This window comes from Pogona vitticeps, chromosome 9, assembly GCF_051106095.1.
Source record: "Pogona vitticeps strain Pit_001003342236 chromosome 9, PviZW2.1, whole genome shotgun sequence".
NCBI lineage: Eukaryota > Metazoa > Chordata > Lepidosauria > Squamata > Agamidae > Pogona > Pogona vitticeps.
The window spans coordinates 10,446,975-10,471,441 of NC_135791.1; the positions used below are offsets into that span (position 1 = coordinate 10,446,975).

The 24,467-nt window shown below is 47.1% G+C and overlaps 1 pseudogene across 1 annotated transcript; it reads left to right on the plus strand.

Annotated features, from left to right (window-relative positions):
- Positions 1–750: 750 nt before the first annotated feature.
- On the plus strand, positions 751–22,902 carry LOC140702052 (metal transporter CNNM4-like; annotated as a pseudogene). Its single transcript, XR_013538376.1, has 5 exons — positions 751–2,095; positions 2,914–3,048; positions 15,113–15,235; positions 16,794–16,978; positions 22,188–22,902. The product of XR_013538376.1 is annotated as a metal transporter CNNM4-like (transcript).
- The last annotated feature ends 1,565 nt before the right edge of the window (positions 22,903–24,467 follow it).

Here is a 24,467-nt window from a genome sequence, read left to right on the forward strand (position 1 = left end):
TTTGCCATCCTAGGGTTTGTTGTTTGGTGAGGTATTTAGCACATTCCAGAGCATTCTAAGTACCCTACTGTCGTGCTCGGATGGAGTGTAATATTACTCAAGTTTTCAACATTTTGGTGTTTCTGTGTTACATTTTATTGTAATACGGCAAGTCTTGTGTTTGGCAGATCTGGCAAGTGACTGAAAACTGTGAAATGGCTAGTGGAAAGTATATACACATCCTGGTGTTGGTTGGTTAAGAGGGAATAGAAGGAGGCGATGAGAGGGTTACTTTCGAAGAATCTGTTAGAAACGTTATGGGAAGGGCAAAGGGTGAGGGGGGGAAGACATTTTGAAGATGCCAGCAAGGCATCTTCTGTGGGGAGGAGAGTGAGAGTTTGTAAACCTATACAGACAGTATGTGTGAAGTGCTCAGTGGGTGATGGGGGCCACACATAAGCCTCATTCCATGCCCTCTTACCCAAAGCTAGGTAGCTTCTGGCTAGATTATAGTACATAAATAAATTTAGGATTTCAGTTCCTTCTTCCTCTCAATGTCATTGCCAGCCAGCACAGGTAGCATGCCAAATTAAGGGGTGTGAGTGTCTCCACAGGAAATGGGTTTATGACACGTGTTTGTCCAGTCTATTATGAGCAGACCTTCAAGTAAGGAGATGCAACAAGTTTTTGCCCAGAGGCACAGACTAAATAGAGTTTTCATACACACTGATGGAAGGAAGGTTTTGATTTTGTGCTTCAGAAGAAGGCAAGATGATGATATTCTTGTTTCTGCTCACTTTCCCCTTGCTAGCTAGTGCTAGCTCTAATAACACAGTAATCACAGGCATGAGTTGGAGAACAGCACCAAGCCAGGGGCTGCCACCTTAGAAAATGACATCGTTCAAGTGGTAGAAGGAAGCAGAATCCATCTTCGAATCTATGGGCTAGGAATCAATGAGTTCATCTGGCAGGCTGTCTATTTTGGGGAGATGCTGGCCTCAGAAACAACCGCTGGCGTTCCTCACAAAGATGCCTGCTGGGAAAAGACCAGTGACCTACGGGTGCTTCCATATGCTTTAAAAGTACGAGGAAGAACTGCAGTGCTGCCTGTGATTGTCCAGACTCTGCGAAAGGAAATCCACCACAAGGACTATGTGCTGTGCGTTGCGGACAATCCTGAGCAGCCACAGCATCAACATGGGGACCACGATTTGTTCCTCCGTGTAGTGAAGGAAGAGAAATTGGGCCTTCCTCTCGAACTTCATATTATTTTACTCATGGTATGTCTGGGACTCTCAGGCATCTTCAGCGGCCTCAGCGTAGGCCTGATGTCTCTGAATCCCCAGGAACTGCGCATTTTGCAGAACGCTGGCACGGACAAGGAGAAGAGATACGCTTCCAGAATTCTGCCCCTCCGCGAGAAGGGCAATTACCTGCTGTGCTCTTTGCTGATCGCTAATGTCTTAGTCAACAACTGTTTCTCCATATCGTTTGACTTTCTGGTTGGAGCCAGCATGGTGGCTATTGGCATCTCAACTTTTGCCATCGTCCTGTTGGGGGGGGATCATCCCACAGGCTCTCTGCTGCCGCCATGGCTTGGCCATGAGCACGAAGACCACCTTCATTACCCAGCTTGTCATGTGGCTGACATACCCAGTCTCTTATCCTCTCAGTAAAATCTTGGACCACATATTTGGTAAAGAAATAGGCACTGCCTACACCCGAGAGAAATTGCTGGATATGTTGAGGGTGACTCAGCCCTCCACAGGCCTCGGTAACGAAGAGCTGGACATCATCCGAGGAGCTCTGGAGCTGAGCACGAAGACGGTGGAAGATGTCATGACCCCATTGCCGGACTGCTTCTTGATCAACACAGAAGCCACCCTTGATTTTGACACCATGACAGACATTCTGAAGAGTGGCTACACCCGTATCCCTGTCTATAGGGGGAAGAACAGAACTAATATTGTGGACATGCTGTTCGTCAAGGATCTTGCCTTTGTTGATCCTGATGACTGCACCCCGCTGAGGACAATCACCAAGTTTCACAAGCACCCGGTGCATTACATTTCAAATACCACCTCATTAGGAGCTGCGCTTGAAGAATTCAAAAAAGGTAACTATGGTGGTGGATCCAGGGTCAGGTTCCATCATTTTTCTGCAGCTTAGCGGTTTAAGAAGCACCTTTCAAACAGGCAGAACTGTGGTCTTTTGGGACAGGTAAAACTGATGTAGTGGTTTAGGTACCTGGCAACCGAGCCAGTGGTTAGCATATTATTAATATTCCGAAACACCAGACACAGTCAATATTATAGAAACATTGACTGGTATTTTATATAAGACACAAGTTTTAACCAAAAACCAAAGTATCAGTTATATATCAGTGCTGTATGTACACTGTTCATAATATTGTTTTTTGTAGCACTGCTGGTGTGATTTCTGAGATCTGCAACTTGTTGATGTTCATAAAGGGATTGGCCATCTTCTGTTATAAATGATATTGAAGAGAGAGGTAACATTTAACCCAGAGTATTTTGTATAAAGTGTTGGAATAAATGCAGTGTTCTGTGATAAAAAGATAGAAGTGCCACTTACTTAAGCTAAGATGCTATAAAGTGTATTATTTGTTGAATATACTCCGAAAAAGATTTTACAACAAAGTCTTAGTGAAAGCCAGTGTCATATAGTGGACTGAGCATCGAACTAGGACTCTGGAGTCCTGAGTTCAAATCCTTGCTCAGCCATGGAAACTCAGTGCAGGCTCCCAATGATAAATCACTCCTTGAACACCTCGCATATCTTGAAACACCTAAACTGGAAGTAAATTAACATCACCTAACAAAGAAGATGAAATCTTTAAAAGATGCTTCTTTAAAGCATCATCTGATGTGATTCTGGCTAGCCACAGTAATATAAACAATATTTGTCCCACAGGGAAATCTCACCTGGCCGTTGTCCAAAAGATGGTAGAGGATGAGCATCCATGTGAAGCGTTGGGTGTGGTGACCTTGGAGGATGTCATTGAAGAGATCCTCAATTCAGAGATCATTGATGAGTCAGATATTTACAGTTAGGTTCATGTACCTTCTTGTCTTGTTTGTAGAAAAGAACAGTGTTTGTGAGTGCATGTCTGTGACTGAGGGGTGGAGAGCGAGACAGGGAGAACGCAGAACATAAAGAATTTTAATTAGTGGAGACTAATCTAGCACGAGGGGGACATGGTGGCGCTGTGGGTTAAACCACAGAAGCCTCTGTGCTGCAAGGTCAGAAGACCAGCCGTCGAAAGATCGCATCTAAGCAACGGAGTGAGCTCCCGTTGCTTTGTCCCAGCTCCTGCCAACCTAGCCATTCAAAAGCATGTGAAAATGCGAGTAGATAAATAGGTACCACCACGATGGGAAGGTCATGGCGATCCATGTCTAGTCGCACTGGCCATGTGACCACGGAAACTGTATTCGGACAAACGCTGGCTCTACGGCTTGGAAACGGGGATGAGCACTGCAGAGTCAGACACGACTGGACTAAATGTCAAGGGAACCTTTAACTTTAATCTACCTTGTGTTTCCTTTTTCCAAGCTGACTTGGCTACCACTGCTACAGTGTGAAATACTTTGGGGAGCTTGATCTGGAACAAATATTTCTAAAGCTATACAAAAGACCTGGTTCTAGTAGATGTGATGTCAGTTCTGAGACCATGATTTCTTCCTAGATAGTTGAGTGCTTCGCTAGATAGCTAAATTGGCGCAAGCTGGCTTAGGTTCAGTAGGGTTGTCTAAAGTTGCGTAGAGGTGTGGGGTATGCCATTTGGTAGGATCCTTGCATCCACATGACATACACATCTCAAATGAGCCTAATGGGCATGCCTCCCTTAAAGGGAAAGAGAGAAATGCCTCCCTCCCCCTCCTTGCTTTTCCTCTTATCTCTTCCTCCTCTCTCTTCCTCCTTCTGGAAATAAGCTTTCAATTTTTAATTTTTTTTTCTATAATGTAAAGTGCATACATATTCCTCTCCCCCTCCATGGAAGAGCAGAGGAGGTGTTTCATTTCCTAATATTAAGTGGCTAACTGTCTTAAGGATATTGGGAACTTGGGAAATTGAAGGTGGATGGGAAATGGAAGCAGGAAATCGTCCACTTCAGGTTTATCCCATTGATCACAACTGATGGAACGGAACCAAAATGGAGCAATCCTAAAAAAATAATAGCCCCTGCCAGGGACCCAGAAAGGTATAGGTAGGAACACTCTGGGACTGGCTGGGACAAAGCAAACTCATCCCCAGTGTGAAGCAACAGCAGGATAAATCCCCATGTAGTTTCACACTCAGTTAGGTATCCGGTTGTGGAGTCAGATATCTGATCTTGAATTCCCTCAATGCCTCCCTGGAGAAAAACCAGGATGTGCCGTGCTGAGCAAGCTACACAGCCCCAGCACACACACACCCAAAGAAAAAGGGAGGAAATGGGATTTCTCTGTGTTCAAGAGGAATTACGAAACAAAGATCTCGCCGCAGCTCCTCTTGGCTGCCCCTCGATTCCTCGGATCCTCTCTCTGGATCTTGCAGAGATAATGCCATTTTCTCCAAGCAGAAAAGTACATGCAGCGTCTCCTAAAACACTGGGATGTGGTCTGTGAGCTGCGATTTGATGAGGAGCACAAGGACTCCCCCCAACATTACCTGTATGAAAATACCAAACAGGCTGACAACTTCATCCTCATCTTAAGATACGTTGAGCAGTCTCTGCAGATCTGCCCATTAGCCAAGGCCATGGGTTCACCTTTCCCAGCAGATAACCATTTTTGGCAACCCAGGCACTGACGACTATCCCTTTTGCCTTCTTCCTTTGCAGTGGACAAAGGAGAAGATGAAATTCGAAAACAGACCTTTTTCCTATTACGGTGCCATGGCCTTGGGTTCACCTTTCCCAGCAGGTAATCTTTGACTCCTTTTCCCTCCAGAGTTCCATCCCTCCCTATAACTGTGACCTGAGCCCCTGGTGGGTTTTCATCAACTTCATCTTGCACGAGGAAGGTGGCAGGAGGGAAAGGAAGTGGTGCTGCTAGCTGGCCTTGTAGGCAGAGGGACATCCCACTCTTTGAGATACATTTACAGTGGTACCTTGATTTATGAACGTCTCCACTTGTGAACATTTCGAGTTACGAACGGCTCTGTTTGCAAAATGTTGCTTCGACTTGTTACACTGTGCCAAGCACAGTAGGATTTCAGCCAGTAAAATACGGAAAACGCATTATTCGAGCAACTGGCAAGCAGGGGCTCAAATCCCCATGCCTCCGTCTCCTGTGAAAAATGAAATCGAACTAATAAATCGTTGGATACGCTAGCTGGTGACTAGCTGCTGGCCCTGGCCAAGATGCAAGAGGCAAATAAAGCTAAACAGAAGAAAAACCAATGTGTTGGTGATGGAATGCAAGTCATTGCACGAGCAGAGGAGCAGGGATATACAAATTTTGCCACTTTTTGACATTTGGTTCCTGAGCCTCTTTGTAAGCTGTGTTTTCATATCAGATATTGATTTTCTGCCATCTAGTGGTTTCACTAGGAGACAATTTTCAAATAATCCAGAATTCTATAGTCAGGGTGCCAGAACTGCTAGCCCAGTCCAATAGAACCCCATGTACTTTCTAGGGAGATGGCTTAGTCAAAAGATACTGTTGTTTTTCCTCTTAACTGTGAAAATAAAAAGACTGGAGGATATGGTAGGGAAACACAGGAAGGTTAGAAGTGGAAGATGCCAATAAAAATTCAATGGATGAGACAGGAGGACTGCATGATAACAAAGTGGAAACACCTCCAGAATTCTGTGCCTTTCCTTTCTTCCCATCCTCCAGTTGTCTTTCATAAAAAGCTATCATGAAAAGTGAGGTTGTGGGAGTGTCCTTCAAATGGACGGAGTTTAACCTTTTAGAAGAGGAAGCCATGCTAGCATATCAAACAAAAAGAAAAGAAAAATACGAAATAAAGAAGACAAATACGTTTGTGGCACCTTCAAGACTAAGTGCTATATTTTAATGTGAGCTTTCATTGGTATATTTTTGTCAGCAAATCCTTGTATATTTCATCTCCTTTTGAAATGTGGTACCCAATGTAGCAAGCCTGAAGCACAGGGGCTGTGGGGAACTCTACATCCAGTAACCTTCTGGATCAGCCAAATACTTGTATGCAGGTTGAAGGTGGCAGTGGGGATACCTCCAGTGTGGTGTAGTGGACAGAGTGATTAACCGTAGTTAAGAACTTAGCCATGGAAGCTCACTGTGGGAAAATGGGACTGGTAAAGACACTATTTAAATATCTCACTTGCCTTTAAAGCCCTATGAGGGTCACTCTAAGTTGGTACTGACTTGATGGCATAGAAGAAAACTAAAACTTAAAGTGGGTTGGCTAGATTGCTCAGTGAGTCAGAACACAGGGTTGGGAGCCCAGTTCTCTTGATGCCTTGTAGGAAAAGAGCCAGCCTGGGTGGCCTTGGGCAAGCTACTCAGTCCCAGAAGAAGGGAAGGGCAAACCACATCTGAGTACTCCATACCTTCGAAACCCTGGAAAGAGTCTGCATATGTCAAAATCAAGTGATTAGCACATAGTTAATTAGTTCAAAAAGCAATATAAAAGACAAGACTGTCAGACTAGGACTCAGGACACGGGTTCAAATCTCTGCTTGGCTATGGAAGCTTCACTGAGGACCTTGAAAACCCTATTAGGGTTGCCCTAAGTAGATGATGAAGTAGATGCAACTTGCTGAAAGTCACATCAGATTGCACATTTAGCCCACATTTAGAAAGGGTGCTCCCTTAAGTGATGCACGATGTCTTTTGTAACTGCACATGTGTTTATCCTCACTACACATTTTACTTTCAATGTGCTTGCTTCCTTGGTCAATGGCTTAATGCGGATACTAACTCATGCATCTTTGAGGAAATCCTATTATCATACTCCACACATATGAATGGCAGGGGATATATAACCCCTTTTATTTATTTATTTATTTATTAGATTTTTACCCCGCCCCCCTAGACAATGCCTACTCGGGGCGGCTTACATGGATAAAAACACAATAATATGACATGTATAAAAATCATGTACTCATTTAATCTGCAGTCTGTCTACAAGCGGCACAGGCTTGGGTGGAATACCATTAATGGGAAATATTTAGTCTGCAAAATATTGGGAGTGTCTGGAGACTCGCCAGGCTATACCGATCATGGGAGCGGCAGTTCAAGACCTAATGAGGGCCCTGGCTATCATGTCGGTACATATTAGAGATATGTGTGGCTGTTAGCACGTGCAGATGTCTTCCTATTTACCCATCCATCTCCTCTCTGTTTTTTTTTTCCACCCCTCATCAGTTTTTTTTTTTTTAAATCCACTTTCCCTTGGGGATTATTCCCTCCTCCCACAAATGTGTGTCTTTGTGGTCTTTCCACTGTCACTTGCTACTCCTTTTGCTTATGTTAAAGATACAGCCATGTCAGATCTTAGACTACAGCTCTCAGGGCCAGTTAAGCAAAGGAGATTCCACAGGCTGTAGCCACAGGCATGAGGGATCTCTAGGTGTCTTTGGTAGAAAATAAACCGGGGATCTAATCCCTGCCCTCAAAGTAGGAGAAAGACGACCCATCTCTTCTCTTTTGACCAACCATAGTGCAGTTTAAAGCACACCCACTCCGTCTCTCAACCTTATAGGCATGCAATGGACTAGAGACCCAAGTCTTCACATGGGTTTGCCATTATCAGTATTGATGCTGAAGTTGCTGCTGTAGACAGACATAATGTAGTGATGGCTAACACGGTTGCCTGAGTGAACCACAGAGTTGACATCTAGACAAAGGGGCAATAAGGTAGGAATTGAGTGCTTGACAGGCTGCAGGCTCCCCCCTCTCTCTTATGTTTCACTCAACTTACTAAGTACCAGAGATGGGAAAGGCTGTTTAGGATGCTAGCAGAGAAAACACCCATAAGCTAGCATGTAAGTCTGGCCTCCAAAGGGTTAACTTACAGGTGGGCTTTTTATACAAAAATAAAGAACATTAGCAGGTATATAAAGACAATCTTCTTGCAAGACAACCGGCCCAGCTCAAGATGAAATGATACATTTCTTAGCTCGTTGGATGTCAGTTAGGATGGAAATGAGTTTGTCCTTTTCTGTTCCCAGGACCACGAATGTAGTTGGCTTGGAAGAGAAAGTAAGGTGAGAGAGTTCATGACTTGATATATTTGCAACAGAGAAAATACAGAGCCTGGGTTTTTGATGACATATTTTCCTTTTTCATGCATTGGACTTACAGGTTTTCAGTGCTTCTACATTGGTAGACTGTCAATATTCATTAATTTAATACTGAGTATGCTAATGAGGAGGAACTGCTCAATCTCTTCAGGTAGACCTAGAGCCCCATGACCAGCCCTGTCGTCCTCCACGTGGATTCCCTCACTAGCATTGGGATGGATCTTCATTCCAGTGCCATAGGATCATGGCCACTGCTTGTGGCTTTGGGCAGCTCTCCAGACAAAGGCATCCCAGTTATTTAGGAATGGAGCAACCTCTCTTCCAAGCCCCTCTCTCCCCAATTCCTGGGCAGGGAAGAGGGCCCAAGGCAAGCAATTCCTCACTGAGTGCCTTCGTGGGGCACCCTAAACCAGCTGCCTGGAAGCCCCAAATCTGCCTCTCCCTGGCTAAAGACAGGGTAAGCAGAAGTACAACCCTTGCCGCTCACACACACTGTTGGCAAGCCAAGCCATTTTGGCAGAGGAGGCAGAGGACCCCACTGAGACCCTCTTGTTCACTGGCAGGAAAAGGACAAGAATGACCACTGAGGGCTCCATCCCTCCAACCCCCCCCCACCGGGTTGTGGTGGGGCCAGCCCTGACTCCTGGGGTCTCTCCAACAAACACGTCTCACCAACATGTCTCTCCCAGCAGAAATTCTTCCACCACAGGGGTTAAACTGACCACCAATCTATGGACCGACTGTGAGGATTCCAGCTCTAGAAGCCCAGGATGTCATTTCCCAGATTGGACTCTGCTATAAGGGAGGAGATTCCCTGGAGGCTTAGATTCCTTGCCACATGTCTGTCTATTGCCTATGACCATAATGGAGATCTTTAAGCCTTCAGGCCACAGGTAGCCGCAGAGTCTGTTTTTTCAACCTTTGGAGTGCCCTTCCTCAGTAAAACATCCAGAAAAATAAACCCCCAAAAGGGGAGGGAGAGGAAAGGTTTTCATGTGTCTTGTTTGTTTTCAAATTGAGAAAGCTGTACCAGAAGGTTCTAGATATGCAAAGATGACATACACCCATCCATCCTCTGAAGCCTTCCTAGCTCTGAGTCACAGGCAAAGTTCACACTTCAATTTTCTTGCAAGTGAAAATTCTGGGGTTTGCCTGTGGTACTTACTTTATGGAACTTGCTAGGTGCTTGGCCATGGTGTAGGGCCTGGCCCTGTAATCCCCAGGTTGCCCATTTTGTCCCCATTGGTTCAGAATGGTTTATGACACAGGAAGGGAACTGCAACACACAAGTCTCCAATTTAGAAGAACATATAGTACAGCTGTTGTGCTTGCTTTAAATGCTGGACAAACATTTTGAGTTGCTTTAAGTAGTGGAAATGCCACCAACTTGGCCTAGTTCTCTCCAGGCACATGCTGGCAGTTAAACCCTGTACATGGGTTCAGATTCATGCTGTGTTCAGTGTCATCAGAGAAGGTACATATGAGTGTTCCCCTTTCCCTTCGTGTCTGGGATATTTTCTGGTGCAGAGACGTTGTGAGGATCCAAGGGAAGCGAATTGGAAAAGGGGCGTGCACAGTTCAGCAAAGCACATAACCATCTGTGTTCTTCCTCACAGGTAGCTAACTTTGCAACAACGGAGAAAGATGACACTGAGCTGGAGGAGAGGTCTCTCAGGAGAGCTATTATCCCCCAGGAGCAAAGACAGAAAGTGGAGGAGGAGGAGCGACAGAAGGAACTTGAAGAGAGAGAGAGAGAGAGAGAGTATTCCAATTTCCTGTGCAGCGAGAAGAAAACAACTCACTGATCGAGGATCTTGAGGAGGTAAGTAGCAAAAAACAAGAAGACAAAACAACCCATGGGTGGAAGCTCCAGAAAGTCCCCATTCCCAACAAGTTAGGAAGTTAGAGAAGGAGTTCCCGGGGGTCTTTTCCAAATTACCTGGAAGAACTAATAAAGTACATTTGAAATAAAGTACATCAAGAGCATTTGCAGTAAAAATACAGTGCTGTATAATGTTTATATAATATTGGTACATTGAGAAATTCCCGAGACTTGTTGGCACATATGGTGGTAATAGTTATGGTAAAATACAGTTTCAGTATCCTCCCGTATCACTTCTAGTAGAAACCTGTAATTGTAAGATGCTTGCATCCTTTTTCTGCTCACTGCAGTGTTCACACAGCCCCAGCTGCAATCATCTTTGGCAGCCCTGGCACTGCCGACTAGCCTTTTTCCCTTCTTCCTTTGCAGTGGACAACCGTACTAAAGGAAAACTCAGCAGCAGGAGGAAATGGGATTTCTCTGTGTTCAAGGGGAATTACGAAACAAAGATCTCGCCTCAGCTCCTCTTGGCTGCCCCTCGATTCCTCGGATCCTCTCTCTGGATCTTGCAGAGGAAATGCCATTTTCTCCAGATCTCCTCTCAGAAAAGTACATGCAGCGTCTCCTAAAACACCAGGATGTGATCTGTGAGCTGCGATTTGATGTGGAGCACAAGGACTCCCCACACCATTACCAGTATGAAAATACCAAACAGGCTGACTACTTCATCCTCATTTTAAAGATACGTTGTGTAGTCTATGTAGATCTGCCCATTAGCCAAGAAAAAGCACATGCCCTGCATCCTATAAAGAGGGAGGAATTGGTCCAATTAGTGTCTTAACACTAACACATTAAATTTGCCTTTCTATTACAGGGGAAGGTGGAGGTAGAAGCTTTTAAGGAGAAGATGAAATTCTAAGGAAAGCCAGCGGCCGAAGACTGGCTCCAGGATTGAAGAAACTGACCTCCTGAGCGCTAACTCTAAGGAGACCGATCTGCCCAGGCTGGAGTTTGCCGGCAGCAATACTGCTGCTAAGGAAACCCAGCAGCAAAAGACTGCCTCCAGGATTGAAAAAACTGACCTCCTGAGCGCTAACTGTAAGGAGACCGATCTGCCCAGGCTGGAGGTTGCAGGCAGCAGTACTGCTGCTAAGGAAATCCTATGGCCGAAGACTGGCTCCAGCATTGAAAAATCTGACCTCCTGAGCTCAAAGAAGACAGGTATGCCCAGGGTGGAGATCGCAGGCAGGAATACTGCTGCTAAGGAAAGCCAGCGGCATAAGACTGCCTCCAGCACCAAGGGATCTGACCTTCCAAGTGCTGAGAAGAAGGTTATGCCCAGGCAGGAGACTAAAGTGAGCAATACTGCTGCTGCTTCTAAGAACAGCCAGCGGCTGAGGACTGTCTCCAGCACCAAGGAATCTGACCTTCCAAGTGCTGAGAAGAAGGTTATGCCCAGGCAGGAGACTAAAGGGAGCAATACTGCTGCTGCTTCTAAGAACAGCCAGCGGCTGAGGACTGTCTCCAGCACCAAGGGATCTGACCTTCCAAGTGCAGAGAAGAAGGTTATGCCCAGGCAGGAGACTAAAGTGAGCAATACTGCTGCTGCTCCTAAGAACAGCCAGCGGCTGAGGACTGTCTCCAGCACCAAGGGATCTGACCTTCCAAGTGCTGAGAAGAAGGTTATGCCCAGGCAGGAGACTAAAGGGAGCAATACTGCTGCTGCTTCTAAGAACAGCCAGCGGCTGAGGACTGTCTCCAGCACCAAGGGATCTGACCTTCCAAGTGCTGAGAAGAAGGTTATGCCCAGGCAGGAGACTGAAGGGAGCAATACTGCTGCTGCTTCAAAGAACAGCCAGCGGCTGAAAACTGCCTCCAGCACCAAGGAATCTGACCTTCCAAGTGCTGAGAAGAAGGTTATGCCCAGGCAGGAGACTGAAGGGAGCAATACTGCTGCTGCTTCTAAGAACAGCCAGCGGCTGAAGACTGCCTCCAGCACCAAGGAATCTGACCTTCCGAGTGCTGAGAAGAAGGTGATGCCCAGGCTGGAGGTTGCAGGGAGCAATACTGCTGCTAAGGAAAGCCAGGGGCCAAAGAGTGCCTCCAGGATTGAGAAACATGATCTCCCAAGCGCTGAGAAGACGGTTATGCCCAGGCTGGAGGTTGCAGGCAGCAATACTGCTGCTAAGGAAAGCCAGCAGCCAAAGACGGCCTCCAGCATTGAAAAAAACTGACTTCCTGCGCGCGAACTGTACGGAGACCGATCTGCCCAGGCTGGAGGTTGCAGGGAGCAATACTGCTGCTAAGGAAAGCCAGCGGCCAAAGACTGCCTCCAGCATTGAGAAACATGACCTCATGAGCCCAAACTGTAAGAAGACAGATATGCCCATGGTGGACATCAGATTCTCCATAGAGAGGGTATCGGTCCAGGAGCAGACCAAGATTACAGTCAGCCAGTCAGTCAATCAATCAAATTTTAATTTAATAACGCTAACACCTTAGCGTATTAAAGTGTTTGCCTTTCTGTTATCTTTTGCCTTTTTTTACAGGGGAAGGTGGAGACAGAAACATACAAGGAGAACATGACATTTGAAAATGGACCTTTTTCTTATTACAGAGTCATGGCCTTCGGTTCACATTTCCCAGCAGGTAACCATCTTTGGCAACTCTGGTACTGATGACTAGCCCTTTTGCCTTCTTACTTTGCAGTGGAAAATCGCACTAAAGGAAAAGTCAGCAGCAGGAGGAAATGGGATTTCTCTGTGTTTAAGGGGAATTACGAAACAAAGATCTCGCCTCAGCTCCTCTTGGCTGCCCCTCGATTCCTCAGATCCTTTCTCTGGATCTTGCAGAGGAAATGCCATTTTCTCCAGATCTCCTCTCAGAAAAGTACATGCAGCATCTCCTAAAACACCGGGATGTGATCTGTGAGCTGCGATTTGATATGGAGCAGAAGGACTCCCCCACCATTACCTGTATGAAAATACCAAACAGGCTGACTACTTCATCCTCATTTTGAAGATACGTTGAGCAGTCTCTGTAGATCTGCCCAATAGCCAAGAAAAAGCACATGCCCTGCATCATATAAAGAGGGAGGAATTGGTCCAATTAGTGTCTTAACAATAACAAATTAAATTTGCCTTTCAATTACAGGGGAAAGTGGAGGTAGAAGCTTTTAAGGAGAAGATGAAATTCTAAGGAAAGCCAGCGGCCGAAGACTGGCTCCAGGCTTGAAAACAATGACCTCCTGAGCGCTAACTCTAAGGAGACCGATCTGCCCAGGCTGGAGATCGCAGGCAGCAATACTGCTGCTAAGGAAAGCCAACAGCCAAAGACTGCCAGCAGCATTGAAACAACTGACCTCCCAAGCGCTGAGAATACGGTTATGCCCAGGCTGGAGGTTGCAGGGAGCAATACTGCTGCTACGGAAAGCCAGCAGCCAAAGACTGCCAGCAGCATTGAAAAAACTGACCTCCCAAGCGCTGAGAAGACGCTGGTATTGATGACTAGCCCTTTTGCCTTCTTCTTTCGCAGTGGACAATCGCATTAAACAAAAAGTCAGCAGCAGGAGGAAATGGGATTTCTCTGTGTTCAAGGGGATTTATGAAACAAAGATCTCGCCTCAGCTCCTCTTGGCTGCCCCTCGATTCCTCGGATCCTTTCTCTGGATCTTGCAGAGGAAATGCCATTTTCTCCAGATCTCCTCTCAGAAAAGTACATGCAGCGTCTCCTAAAACACCGGGAGGTGATCTGTGAGCTGCGATTTGATGTGGAGCACAAGGACTCCCCCCACCATTACCTCTATGAAAATACCAAACAGGCTGACTACTTCATCCTCATTTTGAAGATACGTTGAGCAGTCTCTGTAGATCTGCCCATTAGCCAAGAAAAAGCACATGCCCTGCATCATATAAAGAGGGAGGAATTGGTCCAATTAGTGTCCTAACACTAACAAATTAAATTTGCCTTTCAATTACAGGGGAAGGTGGAGGTAGAAGCTTTTAAGGAGAAGATGAAATTCTAAGGAAAGCCAGCGGCCGAAGACTGGCTCCAGGATTGAAAACACTGACCTCCTGAGCCCTAACTCTAAGGAGACGGATCTGCCCAGGCTGGAGATCGCAGGCAGCAATACTGCTGCTAAGGAAAGCCAGCGGCCAAAGACTGCCTCCAGCATTGAAAAAACTGACCTCCCAAGTGCTGAGAAGACGCTGGTACTGATGACTAGCCCTTTTGACTTCTTCTTTCACAGTGGACAATCGCACTAAACAAAAAGTCAGCAGCAGGAGGAAATGGGATTTCTCTGTGTTCAAGGGGATTTATGAAACAAAGATCTCGCCTCAGCTCCTCTTGGCTGCCCCTCGATTCCTCGGATCCTTTCTCTGGATCTTGCAGAGGAAATGCCATTTTCTCCAGATCTCCTCTCAGAAAAGTACATGCAGCGTCTCCTAAAACACCAGGATGTGATCTGTGAGCTGCGATTTGATGTGGAGCACAAGGACTCCCCCCACCATTACCTCTATGAAAATACCGAACAGGCTGACTACTTCATCCTCATTTTGAAGATACGTTGAGCAGTCTCTGTAGATCTGCCCATTAGCCAAGAAAAAGCACATGCCCTGCATCCTATAAAGAGGGAGGAATTGGTCCAATTAGTGTCCTAACACTAACAATTTAAATTTGCCTTTCAATTACAGGGGAAGGTGGAGGTAGAAGCTTTTAAGGAGAAGATGAAATTCTAAGGAAAGCCAGGGGGGGAAGACTGGCTCCAAGATTGAAAACACTGACCTCCTGAGCGCTAACTCTAAGGAGACCGATCTGCCCAGGCTGGAGATCGCAGGCAGCAATACTGCTGCTAAGGAAAGCCAACAGCCAAAGACTGCCAGCAGCATTGAAACAACTGACCTCCCAAGCGCTGAGAAGACGGTTATGCCCAGGCTGGAGGTTGCAGGGAGCAATACTGCTGCTAAGGAAAGCCAGCGGCCAAAGACTGCCTCCAGCATTGAAAAAACTGACCTCCCAAGTGCTGAGAAGACGCTGGTGCTGATGACTAGCCCTTTTGCCTTCTTCTTTCGCAGTGGACAATCGCACTAAAGAAAAAGTCAGCAGCAGGAGGAAATGGGATTTCTCTGCGTTCAAGGGGATTTATGAAACAAAGATCTCGCCTCAGCTCCTCTTGGCTGCCCCTCGATTCCTCGGATCCTTTCTCTGGATCTTGCAGAGGTAATGCCATTTTCTCCAGATCTCCTCTCAGAAAAGTACATGCAGCGTCTCCTAAAACACCGGGAGGTGATCTGTGAGCTGCGATTTGATGTGGAGCACAAGGACTCCCCCCACCATTACCTCTATGAAAATACCAAACAGGCTGACTACTTCATCCTCATTTTGAAGATACGTTGAGCAGTCTCTGTAGATCTGCCCATTAGCCAAGAAAAAGCACATGCCCTGCATCATATAAAGAGGGAGGAATTGGTCCAATTAGTGTCCTAACACTAACAAATTAAATTTGCCTTTCAATTACAGGGGAAGGTGGAGGTAGAAGCTTTTAAGGAGAAGATGAAATTCTAAGGAAAGCCAGCGGCCGAAGACTGGCTCCAGGATTGAAAACACTGACCTCCTGAGCCCTAACTCTAAGGAGACGGATCTGCCCAGGCTGGAGATCGCAGGCAGCAATACTGCTGCTAAGGAAAGCCAGCGGCCAAAGACTGCCTCCAGCATTGAAAAAACTGACCTCCCAAGTGCTGAGAAGACGCTGGTACTGATGACTAGCCCTTTTGACTTCTTCTTTCACAGTGGACAATCGCACTAAACAAAAAGTCAGCAGCAGGAGGAAATGGGATTTCTCTGTGTTCAAGGGGATTTATGAAACAAAGATCTCGCCTCAGCTCCTCTTGGCTGCCCCTCGATTCCTCGGATCCTTTCTCTGGATCTTGCAGAGGAAATGCCATTTTCTCCAGATCTCCTCTCAGAAAAGTACATGCAGCGTCTCCTAAAACACCAGGATGTGATCTGTGAGCTGCGATTTGATGTGGAGCACAAGGACTCCCCCCACCATTACCTCTATGAAAATACCGAACAGGCTGACTACTTCATCCTCATTTTGAAGATACGTTGAGCAGTCTCTGTAGATCTGCCCATTAGCCAAGAAAAAGCACATGCCCTGCATCCTATAAAGAGGGAGGAATTGGTCCAATTAGTGTCCTAACACTAACAATTTAAATTTGCCTTTCAATTACAGGGGAAGGTGGAGGTAGAAGCTTTTAAGGAGAAGATGAAATTCTAAGGAAAGCCAGGGGGGGAAGACTGGCTCCAAGATTGAAAACACTGACCTCCTGAGCGCTAACTCTAAGGAGACCGATCTGCCCAGGCTGGAGATCGCAGGCAGCAATACTGCTGCTAAGGAAAGCCAACAGCCAAAGACTGCCAGCAGCATTGAAACAACTGACCTCCCAAGCGCTGAGAAGACGGTTATGCCCAGGCTGGAGGTTGCAGGGAGCAATACTGCTGCTAAGGAAAGCCAGCGGCCAAAGACTGCCTCCAGCATTGAAAAAACTGACCTCCCAAGTGCTGAGAAGACGCTGGTGCTGATGACTAGCCCTTTTGCCTTCTTCTTTCGCAGTGGACAATCGCACTAAAGAAAAAGTCAGCAGCAGGAGGAAATGGGATTTCTCTGCGTTCAAGGGGATTTATGAAACAAAGATCTCGCCTCAGCTCCTCTTGGCTGCCCCTCGATTCCTCGGATCCTTTCTCTGGATCTTGCAGAGGTAATGCCATTTTCTCCAGATCTCCTCTCAGAAAAGTACATGCAGCGTCTCCTAAAACACCGGGATGTGATCTGTGAGCTGCGATTTGATGTGGAGCACAAGGACTCCCCCCACCATTACCTCTATGAAAATACCAAACAGGCTGACTACTTCATCCTCATTTTGAAGATACGTTGAGCAGTCTCTGTAGATCTGCCCATTAGCCAAGAAAAAGCACATGCCCTGCATCATATAAAGAGGGAGGAATTGGTCCAATTAGTGTCTTAACACTAACAAATTAAATTTGCCTTTCAATTACAGGGGAAGGTGGAGGTAGAAGCTTTTAAGGAGAAGATGAAATTCTAAGGAAAGCCAGCGGCCAAAGACTGGCTCCAGGATTGAAAACACTGACCTCCGGAGCCCTAACTCTAAGGAGACCGATCTGCCCAGGCTGGAGATCGCAGGCAGCAATACTGCTGCTAAGGAAAGCCAGCGGCCAAAGACTGCCAGCAGCATTGAAACAACTGACCTCCCAAGCGCTGAGAAGACGGTTATGCCCAGGCTGGAGGTTGCAGGGAGCAATACTGCTGCTAAGGAAAGCCAGCGGCCAAAGACTGCCTCCAGCATTGAAACAACTGACCTCCCAAGCGCTGAGAAGACGGTTATGCCCAGGCTGGAGGTTGCAGGGAGCAATACTGCCGCTAAGGAAAGCCAGCGGCCAAAGACTGCCTCCAGCATTGAAAAAACTGACCTCCCAAGTGCTGAGAAGACGCTGGTACTGATGACTAGCCCTTTTGCCTTCTTCTTTCGCAGTGGACAATCGCACTAAAGAAAAAGTCAGCAGCAGGAAGAAATGGGATTTCTCTGTGTTCAAGGGGATTTATGAAACAAAGATCTCGCCTCAGCTCCTCTTGGCTGCCCCTCGATTCCTCGGATCCTTTCTCTGGATCTTGCAGAGGTAATGCCATTTTCTCCAGATCTCCTCTCAGAAAAGTACATGCAGCGTCTCCTAAAACACCGGGATGTGATCTGTGAGCTGCGATATGATGTGGAGCACAAGGACTCCCCCCACCATTACCTCTATGAAAATACCAAACAGGCTGACTACTTCTTCCTCATTTTGAAGATACGTTGAGCAATCTCTGTAGATCTGCCCATTAGCCAAGAAAAAGCACATGCCCTGCATCATATAAAGAGGGAGGAATTGGTCCAATTAGTGTCTTAACACTAACAAATTAAATTTGCCTTTCAATTACAGGGGAAAGTGGAGGTAGAAGCTTTTAGGGAGAAGATGAAATTCTAAGGAAAGCCAGCGGCCGAAGACTGGCTCCAGGCTTGAAAACAATGACCTCCTGAGCGCTAACTCTAAGGAGACCGATCTGCCCAGGCTGGAGATCGCAGGCAGCAATACTGCTGCTAAGGAAAGCCAACAGCCAAAGACTGCCAGCAGCATTGAAACAACTGACCTCCCAAGCGCTGAGAAGACGGTTATGCCCAGGCTGGAGGTTGCAGGGAGCAATACTGCTGCTAAGGAAAGCCAGCGGCCAAAGACTGCCAGCAGCATTGAAAAAACTGACCTCCCAAGCGCTGAGAAGACGGTTATGCCCAGGCTGGAGGTTGCAGGGAGCAATACTGCTGCTAAGGAAAGCCAGCGGCCAAACACTGCCAGCAGCATTGAAAAAACTGACCTCCCAAGCGCTGAGAAGACGCTGGTATTGATGACTAGCCCTTTTGCCTTCTTCTTTCGCAGTGGACAATCGCATTAAACAAAAAGTCAGCAGCAGGAGGAAATGGGATTTCTCTGTGTTCAAGGGGATTTATGAAACAAAGATCTCGCCTCAGCTCCTCTTGGCTGCCCCTCGATTCCTCGGATCCTTTCTCTGGATCTTGCAGAGGAAATGCCATTTTCTCCAGATCTCCTCTCAGAAAAGTACATGCAGCGTCTCCTAAAACACCGGGAGGTGATCTGTGAGCTGCGATTTGATGTGGAGCACAAGGACTCCCCCCACCATTACCTCTATGAAAATACCAAACAGGCTGACTACTTCATCCTCATTTTGAAGATACATTGAGCAGTCTCTGTAGATCTGCCCATTAGCCAAGAAAAAGCACATGCCCTGCATCATATAAAGAGGGAGGAATTGGTCCAATTAGTGTCCTAACACTAACAAATTAAATTTGCCTTTCAATTACAGGGGAAGGTGGAGGTAGAAGCTTTTAAGGAGAAGATGAAATTCTAAGGAAAGCCAGCGACCGAAGACTGGCTCCAGGATTGAAAACACTGACCTCCTGAGCCCTAACTCTAAGGAGACGGATCTGCCCAGGCTGGAGATCGCAGGCAGCAATACTGCTGCTAAGGAAAGCCAGCGGCCAAAGACTGCCTCCAGCATTGAAAAAACTGACCTCCCAAGTGCTGAGAAGACGCTGGTACTGATGACTAGCCCTTTTGACTTCTTCTTTCACAGTGGACAATCGCACTAAACAAAAAGTCAGCAGCAGGAGGAAATGGGATTTCTCTGTGTTCAAGGGGATTTATGAAACAAAGATCTCGCCTCAGCTCCTCTTGGCTGCCCCTCGATTCCTCGGATCCTTTCTCTGGATCTTGCAGAGGAAATGCCATTTTCTCCAGATCTCCTCTCAGAAAAGTACATGCAGCGTCTCCTAAAACACCAGGATGTGATCTGTGAGCTGCGATTTGATGTGGAGCACAAGGACTCCCCCCACCATTACCTCTATGAAAATACCGAACAGGCTGACTACTTCATCCTCATTTTGAAGATACGTTGAGCAGTCTCTGTAGATCTGCCCATTAGCCAAGAAAAAGCACATGCCCTGCATCCTATAAAGAGGGAGGAATTGGTCCAATTAGTGTCCTAACACTAACAATTTAAATTTGCCTTTCAATTACAGGGGAAGGTGGAGGTAGAAGCTTTTAAGGAGAAGATGAAATTCTAAGGAAAACCAGGGGGGGAAGACTGGCTCCAAGATTGAAAACACTGACCTCCTGAGCGCTAACTCTAAGGAGACCGATCTGCCCAGGCTGGAGATCGCAGGCAGCAATACTGCTGCTAAGGAAAGCCAACAGCCAAAGACTGCCAGCAGCATTGAAACAACTGACCTCCCAAGCGCTGAGAAGACGGTTATGCCCAGGCTGGAGGTTGCAGGGAGCAATACTGCTGCTAAGGAAAGCCAGCGGCCAAAGACTGCCTCCAGCATTGAAAAAACTGACCTCCCAAGTGCTGAGAAGACGCTGGTGCTGATGACTAGCCCTTTTGCCTTCTTCTTTCGCAGTGGACAATCGCACTAAAGAAAAAGTCAGCAGCAGGAGGAAATGGGATTTCTCTGCGTTCAAGGGGATTTATGAAACAAAGATCTCGCCTCAGCTCCTCTTGGCTGCCCCTCGATTCCTCGGATCCTTTCTCTGGATCTTGCAGAGGTAATGCCATTTTCTCCAGATCTCCTCTCAGAAAAGTACATGCAGCGTCTCCTAAAACACCGGGATGTGATCTGTGAGCTGCGATTTGATGTGGAGCACAAGGACTCCCCCCACCATTACCTCTATGAAAATACCAAACAGGCTGACTACTTCATCCTCATTTTGAAGATACGTTGAGCAGTCTCTGTAGATCTGCCCATTAGCCAAGAAAAAGCACATGCCCTGCATCATATAAAGAGGGAGGAATTGGTCCAATTAGTGTCTTAACACTAACAAATTAAATTTGCCTTTCAATTACAGGGGAAGGTGGAGGTAGAAGCTTTAAAGGAGAAGATGAAATTCTAAGGAAAGCCAGCGGCCAAAGACTGGCTCCAGGATTGAAAACACTGACCTCCTGAGCCCTAACTCTAAGGAGACCGATCTGCCCAGGCTGGAGATCGCAGGCAGCAATACTGCTGCTAAGGAAAGCCAGCGGCCAAAGACTGCCAGCAGCATTGAAACAACTGACCTCCCAAGCGCTGAGAAGACGGTTATGCCCAGGCTGGAGGTTGCAGGGAGCAATACTGCTGCTAAGGAAAGCCAGCGGCCAAAGACTGCCTCCAGCATTGAAACAACTGACCTCCCAAGCGCTGAGAAGACGGTTATGCCCAGGCTGGAGGTTGCAGGGAGCAATACTGCCGCTAAGGAAAGCCAGCGGCCAAAGACTGCCTCCAGCATTGAAAAAACTGACCTCCCAAGTGCTGAGAAGACGCTGGTACTGATGACTAGCCCTTTTGCCTTCTTCTTTCGCAGTGGACAATCGTACTAAAGAAAAAGTCAGCAGCAGGAAGAAATGGGATTTCTCTGTGTTCAAGGGGATTTATGAAACAAAGATCTCGCCTCAGCTCCTCTTGGCTGCCCCTCGATTCCTCGGATCCTTTCTCTGGATCTTGCAGAGGTAATGCCATTTTCTCCAGATCGCCTCTCAGAAAAGTACATGCAGCGTCTCCTAAAACACCGGGATGTGATCTGTGAGCTGCGATATGATGTGGAGCACAAGGACTCCCCCCCACCATTACCTCTATGAAAATACCAGACAGGCTGACTACTTCTTCCTCATTTTGAAGATACGTTGAGCAATCTCTGTAGATCTGCCCATTAGCCAAGAAAAAGCACATGCCCTGCATCATATAAAGAGGGAGGAATTGGTCCAATTAGTGTCTTAACACTAACAAATTAAATTTGCCTTTCAATTACAGGGGAAGGTGGAGGTAGAAGCTTTTAAGGAGAAGATGAAATTCTAAGGAAAGCCAGCGGCCGTAGACTGGCTCCAGGATTGAAAACACTGACCTCCGGAGCCCTAACTCTAAGGAGACCGATCTGCCCAGGCTGGAGATCGCAGGCAGCAATACTGCTGCTAAGGAAAGCCAACAGCCAAAGACTGCCAGCAGCATTGAAACAACTGACCTCCCAAGCGCTGAGAAGACGGTTATGCCCAGGCTGGAGGTTGCAGGGAGCAATACTGCTGCTAAGGAAAGCCAGCGGCCAAAGACTGCCTCCAGCATTGAAAAAACTGACCTCCCAAGTGCTAAGATGGTTATGCCCAGGCTGGAGGTTGCAGGGAGCAATACTGCTGCTAAGGAAAGCCAGCGGCCAAACACTGCCAGCAGCATTGAAAAAACTGACCTCCCAAGCGCTGAGAAGACGGTTATGCCCAGGCTGGAGGTTGCAGGGAGCAATACTGAGGCTAAGGAAAGCCAGCGGCCAAAGACTGCCTCCAGCATTGAGAAACATGACCTCATGAGCCCAAACTGTAAGAAGACAGATATGCCCATGGTGGACATCAGATTCTCCATAGAGAGGGTATCGGTCCAGGAGCAGACCAAGATTACAGTCAGCCAGTCAGTCAATCAATCAAATTTTAATTTAATAACGCTAACACCTTAGCGTATTAAAGTGTTTGCCTTTCTGTTATCTTTTGCCTTTTTGTTACAGGGGAAGGTGGAGGCAGAAACATACAAGGAGAACATGACATTTGAAAACGGACCTTTTTCTTATTACAGAGCCATGGCCTTGGGTTCACATTTCCCAGCAGGTAACCATCTTTGGCAACGCTGGTACTGATGACTAGCCCTTTTGCCTTCTTCTTTCGCAATGGACAATCGCACTAAACAAAAAGTCAGCAGCAGGAGGAAATGGGATTTCTCTGTGTTCAAGGGGATTTATGAAACAAAGATCTCGCCTCAGCTCCTCTTGGCTGCCCCTCGATTCCTCGGATCCTTTCTCTGGATCTTGCAGAGGTAATGCCATTTTCTCCAGATCTCCTCTCAGAAAAGTACATGCAGCGTCTCCTAAAACACCGGGATGTGATCTGTGAGCTGCGATATGATGTGGAGCACAAGGACTCCCCCCACCATTACCTCTATGAAAATACCAAACAGGCTGACTACTTCATCCTCATTTTGAAGATACGTTGAGCAGTCTCTGTAGATCTGCCCATTAGCCAAGAAAAAGCACATGCCCTGCATCATATAAAGAGGGAGGAATTGGTCCAATTAGTGTCTTAACACTAACAAATTAAATTTGCCTTTCAATTACAGGGGAAGGTGGAGGTAGAAGCTTTTAAGGAGAAGATGAAATTCTAAGGAAAGCCAGCGGCCGAAGACTGGCTCCAGGATTGAAAACACTGACCTCCTGAGCGCTAACTCGAATGAGACCGATCTGCCCAGGCTGGAGATCGCAGGCAGCAATACTGCTGCTAAGGAAAGCCAACAGCCAAAGACTGCCAGCAGCATTGAAACAACTGACCTCCCAAGCGCTGAGAAGACGGTTATGCCCAGGCTGGAGGTTGCAGGGAGCAATACTGCTGCTAAGGAAAGCCAGCGGCCAAAGACTGCCAGCAGCATTGAAAAAACTGACCTCCCAAGCGCTGAGAAGACGGTTATGCCCAGGCTGGAGGTTGCAGGGAGCAATACTGCTGCTAAGGAAAGCCAGCGGCCAAACACTGCCAGCAGCATTGAAAAAACTGACCTCCCAAGCGCTGAGAAGACGCTGGTATTGATGACTAGCCCTTTTGCCTTCTTCTTTCGCAGTGGACAATTGCACTAAACAAAAAGTCAGCAGCAGGAGGAAATGGGATTTCTCTGTGTTCAAGGGGATTTATGAAACAAAGATCTCGCCTCAGCTCCTCTTGGCTGCCCCTCGATTCCTCGGATCCTTTCTCTGGATCTTGCAGAGGAAATGCCATTTTCTCCAGATCTCCTCTCAGAAAAGTACATGCAGCATCTCCTAAAACACCGGGATGTGATCTGTGAGCTGCGATTTGATGTGGAGCACAAGGACTCCCCCCACCATTACCTCTATGAAAATACCAAACAGGCTGACTACTTCATCCTCATTTTGAAGATACGTTGAGCAGTCTCTGTAGATCTGCCCATTAGCCAAGAAAAAGCACATGCCCTGCATCATATAAAGAGGGAGGAATTGGTCCAATTAGTGTCCTAACACTAACAAATTAAATTTGCCTTTCAATTACAGGGGAAGGTGGAGGTAGAAGCTTTTAAGGAGAAGATGAAATTCTAAGGAAAGCCAGCGGCCGAAGACTGGCTCCAGGATTGAAAACACTGACCTCCTGAGCCCTAACTCTAAGGAGACCGATCTGCCCAGGCTGGAGATCGCAGGCAGCAATACTGCTGCTAAGGAAAGCCAGCGGCCAAACACTGCCAGCAGAATTGAAAAAACTGACCTCCGAAGTGCTGAGAAGACGGTTATGCCCAGGCTGGAGGTTGCAGGGAGCAATACTGCTGCTAAGGAAAGCCAGCGGCCAAAGACTGCCAGCAGCATTGAAAAAACTGACCTCCCAAGCGCTGAGAAGACGGTTATGCCCAGGCTGGAGGTTGCAGGGAGCAATACTGCTGCTAAGGAAAGCCAGCGGCCAAACACTGCCAGCAGCATTGAAAAAACTGACCTCCCAAGCGCTGAGAAGACGGTTATGCCCAGGCTGGACGTTGCAGGGAGCAATACTGCTGCTAAGGAAAGCCAGTGGCCAAAGACTGCCAGCAGCATTGAGAAACATGACCTCCCAAGCGCTGAGAAGACGGTTATGCCCTGGCTGGAGGTTGCAGGGAGCAATACTGCTGCTAAGGAAAGCCAGCGGCCAAAGACTGCCTCCAGCATTGAGAAACATGACCTCATGAGCCCAAACTGAAAAAAGACAGATATGCCCATGGTGGACATCAGATTCTCCATAGAGAGGGCTCGGTCCAGGAGCAGACC